This window comes from Gracilinanus agilis, chromosome 2 (assembly GCF_016433145.1).
Source record: "Gracilinanus agilis isolate LMUSP501 chromosome 2, AgileGrace, whole genome shotgun sequence".
Lineage (NCBI taxonomy): Eukaryota > Metazoa > Chordata > Mammalia > Didelphimorphia > Didelphidae > Gracilinanus > Gracilinanus agilis.
Genome location: NC_058131.1, coordinates 315161944 through 315168850, shown reverse-complemented (window position 1 = coordinate 315168850; position 6907 = coordinate 315161944).

Sequence of the window (6907 nt, the reverse complement as noted above, 5' to 3'; positions counted from 1 at the left end):
GCATATCCCCCCTCCTTAACTCCCCTCCAAATTTCTAGTTTTCCTTTGTGTGTTGTGTTCCCCCATAAGAATATAAGCTCCTCCGAGGACAGGGACTGATAGACTTGTTTACATTTTTCTTAGCACTTAACACTGACAATGAATCAGAGCTAGTTCCACCATGTAAATCAAACAGATTTTACTTGACATGGAAGGGAGATGGAGTCAGATTACTCTGAGTACTATTCCAGTTGTGCAAAGCATGGCTGCATACTTTTACAGGTTTCTGAGTGAGTGTTACCCTGTCAACAAGGAAAATATCAACAATGATTAGAACATTTTTCTGGGTTTGGTTTTATCCTGGATCAGAGAGGAGAAACAGTTCCTGGTACATAATGCTTTAGAAACAATTTTGGTAGCCAAAGTCACTAACTAGGTCTTTTGCTAATCCAGTTCTTTGTCCAACATGGACTCGGGCTTGCTCTCCTTTCTCAGCACAATGCTTGAGAAATAGGAAGTACTTAATACCTATTTATCTCTATCATCTATTATTTATCTATCTCAAAGCATTATAGCTACATGTGAGGTATTATTTTAGTTGGAAGTTAACATGATTATTTAATTCTCACCTGAGGGTAAACTGAGATATATAGAATCTAAAAACTGGAAGGGACCTCACAGGCTATTTGATTTAATTATATCTGTACAGGAATCCTTACTATAATGTCCCCAACAAGCAGGGGAATGATGGCTCTGTTTTATGGGCTCATCTCCCCATCTACTTGATGAGATTACAAAGCATGAACCTTTGTCAGAAAGGCTATTACTCTGGATTTAGACTTGGGTTCTATCCTCTTGTTGGACACAAGGAAATTCTTCTAATTGGTCCTGGGTTATAGACTGCCACAAAATTGAGTGGAAACTAAGAATCAAGGGAGACAGATAGAAAGACAGAACCTTTCAGAAATGATTCCCATATCTGTCCTCAGACACTTCTAGCTGTGTGACCCTGGACAAGTCACTTAACCCTCATTGCTTAGTCCCTACCTCTCTTCTGCCTTAGAACCAATACACAATAGTGATTCTAAGATGGAAGGTATGGGTTAAAGAAAAAAAAAAGAAATGATGCCCATAGCAAAGTGGCAAACAAACAAACTCTTATCTCTCTTTGCAGATGACATGATGGTATGTATATGTGGAAAATCCTAGAGATTCAACAAGGAGACCTGGGGAAAAAGAAAAGAATATATGTTCCAAACTATTTATAGTAGTTCTCTTTGTGGTAGCAAAGAACTGGAAATTGAGGGGATGTCTATCAATTGGGAATGGTTAAACAAATTGTCATATATGATTGTGATGGAATATTACTGTGCTATAAGAAACGATGAACAGGCTAATTTTAATAAAACTTGGAAAAGAACTACACAGGATAATGAATAGTGAAATGAGCAGAATGAAAAGACAATCATACACAGCTCCAGATTTAATTCTTGAAGAATAGATTATGAATGTTACTTCTAGAGAATGAACTAAAAGGTGAAAACATGAAAGAAAGAAAATTTTTATGAACATGTCTGTCTCCCAGATGATGCCTTCTGTGATGTGGGGAGGAAAGAGGAGGCTGGGACATTTGTGGATAAATTCTATTAATGATAAAAAGAAGAAGAAAAAAGAAATGGCACCCATAAAAGTTGATTTATGAAAAGTTTCGATTTTTCTTTTCTCTTACCCTTTACACTTCTTTGGACTTCCAGACCAGAATATAGTAAATAGGGTAGAATTTTTTCCTCTCTCATCTCTACTCCAGGTGCAGAAAGTGGCAACTGGAAATAGAAGCATGTGGGGACTGTATCCCAAAGAGATAGAAGATAGGGAAAAGGACCTACTTGTATAAAAATGTTTATGATAGCTCTCTTTGTGGCAGCAAACTTTGGAAACTGAGGGGATGTCCATCAATAGGAGAATAACTGAACAAGTTGTTGTATGTGGTTATTCAGTTTAAGTGAGAGTTCCACAAAATCATTAGCCTCGTGCTATCTTCCAGAGTCCTTAAAAAGTCCAGTGGCAAAACAAAAGCCAGGATGACTGGTGATGGCCGGGATGCAAGGAATGACCTTGGCTTCTTTGATTTCTGATTAAGCTCTAGGTACTCTTCAGTACCTGCTTCAATTGCCTGCTTGGTCATTGGAACACACTTAACTATTGGTATCAGTATGTCTGCTGATAGTTAAAGGAAGACCAATATAGGTTTCTCATTCCGTTAGGATCAAAGACTTCAGACAAGAGTATTTTCTTAGTATCATTTTGTAATTTGTAGCCTAAAGAGGCAAAGGAGATGGGATTTTGTGTGCCTCCAACTATGGGATGTTATTCTTACCAAAGGACTAACCATCTTCTGTGAGGAAGCAGAGTAAAAGTTAAAGAAAGGATTCCAAGCTTCTGGAAAATGAATGATGGTGTTAAGCATATTTAGAGCAAGAACATTTAAATCTCATCAATGTCATTGCCTGTCTCTGTCTTTGAGTGGATTGTATAGTTTAGGAAAATGATTCTTCAAGATATGCTGAAAATCAAGGTGTTGTTCTGTTTCAACCTAATATTGTTGATTGAACTTTCACCTGAGCTCTGTAACTATGTTTTATTTTATTGTGGAATTTTGTCTTTGTTTGGGAATACTTTAAATTGTTGGTACAAATAGCTTGTGGCAGAGACAGGTTTTCAAAGACAGGATGAATCTCTGGTGTTTTTTAATTTCTCTAAGGAGATATGCTTAAAATTAGAATAACTTAATGAATAAATTCATCTCTGGCAGACTTGTGCTCAAAATGCAGAATAGAGGATTTTTCTTCCACATATAATAAATAAGAAAAGAGAAGAAAAAATCAGTTCAGAAAAATTAACAGACACATCAAAAAAACTGACATTATTTTGTAGGGTTCCATATTTATATAGCTCCTTACTCTATAAAGAAGGGAAGGAGGATACCTTTTCACATTTTTTTAGGATTAAGCTTAGTTATTAAAATTTTATGGCATTCAGTTTAAATTATTTTATTGATTTGTTCTTTCTACATAATATTTCTATAGTCACAGGGCATATTTTTCCTTGATTCTCCATACTTTTCTTTCTGTTAGTTAAAAAATCTTACCAGATTTCACTAGACTTATTTATTTTCTTAATTCTTAATTCTTTTTCTTAATTTTCTTAATTCTATATTCCTAAAGCATAGTAATATTATATTACATTCATGTACCACAACTTATTTAATCATTCCTCAGTTCATTGGATATCTATTTCGTTTCTATTTTTTCCTACTTTGAAAAGTGGTGAAATAAGTATTTTGGTGCATATAGGACATTTCTTTGAGATGTATGACCAAAAGAAGACTCTATGAATTCTTTTTAATTTTTAAACCCTTACCTTCTGTCTTGGAGTCAATACTGTGTATTGGCTCCAAGGCAGAAGAGTGGCACGGGCTAGGCAATGGGGGTCAAGTGACTTGCCCAGGGTCACACAACTAGGAAGTGTCTGAGGCCAGATTTGAACCTAGGACCTCCCATCTCTAGGCCTGGCTCTCAATCCACTGAACCACCCAGCTGCCCCCAACTCTATGAATTCTTAAATTTTATGGGCATTTTATTAATTTTCTTCACAAAGTTCATTGTTCTTTTAGGAAAGATGATGAAATCTCACCATCACCTTTATGTAAATATGGAGTGTCTTGTCATTGACTAGTCAAATAATTAATTATATGCCCGGTGCTCTAGAAAAAGCTACCTAACTCTGCATATACCCTTCTAAGGAATTAGTCGAGAGGAGAATCATTTCTTTTAGTCAACAGGCAGAATCTCTAATTGCAAAAAGAGAGCCAACTGTAGAGGAAAAAACCACTTTTTAAAAAGAAATCACTCTTCACCTTTTCCCTTGCTCTTCTAGATTTTAGGAAGGCATTGTCAGGCCCATGACCTTGCCATATCAGCAGGAGCATCTTGCAGTGCACCAATATGATGATAAGAGATTTTGCACACAGGTGGGACTGTGCAAAGATACCAGGAGAAAAGATGTCAAAGTCTTGCAATTCTGGAAGTGTGTGCTGCCATGATCTTGTGTTCTCAAACATGCCTCTCCACCAGTGTGGCCTATGTGTATACCTAATTTTTTCACTGATGCTGTTTATATTTTTGAGAGACTGTGGTTTCCTAGCAGTACCAGAACTCAAAGTACATTACAAAGTGGTAATTTTCAAAACAATCTAGTATTGATTAAAAAATAGAGTGATGGGTCAGTGGAATAGATTAGGTACGTATACCTAGTAATAAATGGCCATAGTAATTTAATGTTCGATAAAATAAAAAAATCCAAGCTTTTGGGACAAGAACTCACTATTTGACAAAAAATGTTGGGAAAATTGGAAAAATGCTTGGCAGAGACTGGGAATAAACCAACATCTCACACTATATTCCAAGATAAAGTCGACATCCGGACACGAGTTAGATATAAAGAATGATAACAGAAGCAAATTAGAGAAGCATAGAATTTACCTGTCTGATTTATGGACAAAGGAATAATTTGGGACCAAAAAGGAGACCGAGAGCATTATAGAATGTAAAATGGATTCTTTTTATTATGTTAAAAAGTTTTTGTATGAACAAAACCAATGGAACCAAGATTAGAAGGAAAAAAAAAGCAAGTTGGGGAAAGTTTTTTTAAAGCAAGTATCTCTGATAAAGGGCTCATTTCTCAAATATATAGAGAACTAAGTCAAATTTATAAAAATACATATTCTCCCATTGATAAATGTTCAAAGGATATGAACAGGCAGTTTTCACATGAAGAAATCAAAACCATCTATAGTCATATGAAAAAATACTCTAAATCTCTCTTGATTAGACAAGTGCAAATTAAAAGAACTCTAAAGTACCACCTCTCACCTATCAGATCAAAACAGTGAAAAGGAACTATTTGTACAAAAATATTTATTGCAGCTCTTTTTTGTAGTAGCAAAGAATTAGAAATTGAGGGATGCCCATCAATTGAGGAATGACTGAACAAGTTGTGATATGTGATTATAATGGAATCCTATTTTGCTATAAGAAATGAGGAGCTGGATGATTTTGGAAAAAACTGGAAAGCCTGAGAAACTGATGCAAAGTGAAGTGAGCAGAACCAAAAGAACATAATAGCAATATTTTTTTTATGAACAACTGTGAATTACCTATTTTCAGCAATACATTGATCCAAAACAATCCCAAAGACTTATGATGAAAAATGCCATCTGCCTAAGAGAAAGAACTGATGGATTCTGAATGTAAACCAAAACATATCATATTCCCTTCCTTCCTTCCTTCCTTCCTTCCTTCCTTCCTTCCTTCCTAATAATAATAAAATAAATGTATTGAAAAATAGAGTGTGTGGCCTGAACTTATAGAGGTATGTTTTGTTACTACTGTTTATACAATAAATGTTTTTTTCTTAGAGAATTGTTTCAACTAGCTGACTATGAAAGAAGAATTCAATAATGGGGGCTCACAAGTTAAAGTTTTAGTAGTGCAGATACTCACAGTGCCTTAGATCTAGGACAATAATTCTCCAGGGTAACCAACACAAAAATGAAGGGTTTGGAGGGTAGTTTCAAAGTGAGGGGTACAACATATTGATACTTACAGTTAGAGGTATAATGGAGAGAGCTGGATTTGGAGTCAAGAAAACCTCATTTTGAATCTTGCTTCTGATTCTATCTGGGTGATGATGAGCACATCATTTAACCTCTCTCTCCATGCCTTGGTTTTATAGTTATGTTCCAGGCATGTCTCTTTTCTAAGAATTTGGGGGATTAGAATAGTTTTTGTGTATAGTTTTAGATTAGATAGAGTTTTTCCTTTATTATTATTCCTCCTGGTGCATTTTTGGAGGTTTTTTTCTGGGGATGTTTGTAGGTGGTTTGATCTCTCCTAGATCATTTTTTTTAAATGATTTTTTAAATCCTTACCTTCCATCTTAGAAACAATATTGTGTATTGGTTCCAAGGCAGAAGAGTGGTAAGGGCTAGGCAATGGAAGTTAAATGACTTGCCCAGGGTCACACAGCTAGGAAGTGTTTGAGGCCAGATTTGAACCTAGGACCTCCTGTCTCTAGGCCTGGTTCTCAATCCACTGAGCCACCCAGCTGCCTCTTCCCCTAGATCTTAAAACACCACCTTTTTTTCTCACAGCTTTCCTCCTCTGTTACATACAGCAACCCACCTGTGCCTTCTATTCCTGGGCAATTCTAATTCATGTCCTTCCACAAATAATCTAGAGAAGATTTACCTCTTGGTAAATGCCCATTTGATAAATAATGATGCTATACTGTAGGATTTAAATTAATGTCCAGTACTTCAAGTATTATATTTTATAAAGTTTATTATCTAACAAAATAATATTTTTTTTTGTGACTAAGTTTTTCTACCTACTCAAAAACCCCACATTCACAGCTGCCACCACCAGAAGAAGAGAAGAGAGTGAGAGATGGAACTCCACAGAATTTATATCCTGTATATGTCAGTATGTAACGACAGGAAGAGAGTGGGGTGCTGGGAATCGTAGTGTTTTTTTTTTAATTTAAACATTAATATTCATTTTTAACATGGTTACATGATTCATGCTCCTACTTTCCCCTTCACCCCTCGTACTCCCCCCACCCATGGCCGATGCACATTTCCACTGGTTTTGTCATATGTCCTTGATCAAGACCTATTTCCAAATTGTTGGTAGTTGCATTGGTGTGGTAGTTTTGAGTCCACATCCTCAATCATGTCCACCCCGACCCATGCGTTCAAGCAGTTGTTTTTCTTATATGTTTCCTCTCCTGCAGTCCTTCCTCTGAATGTGGGTAGCATTCTTTGCCATAAATCCCTCAGAGCTGTCTTGTGTCATTGCATTGCTGCTGG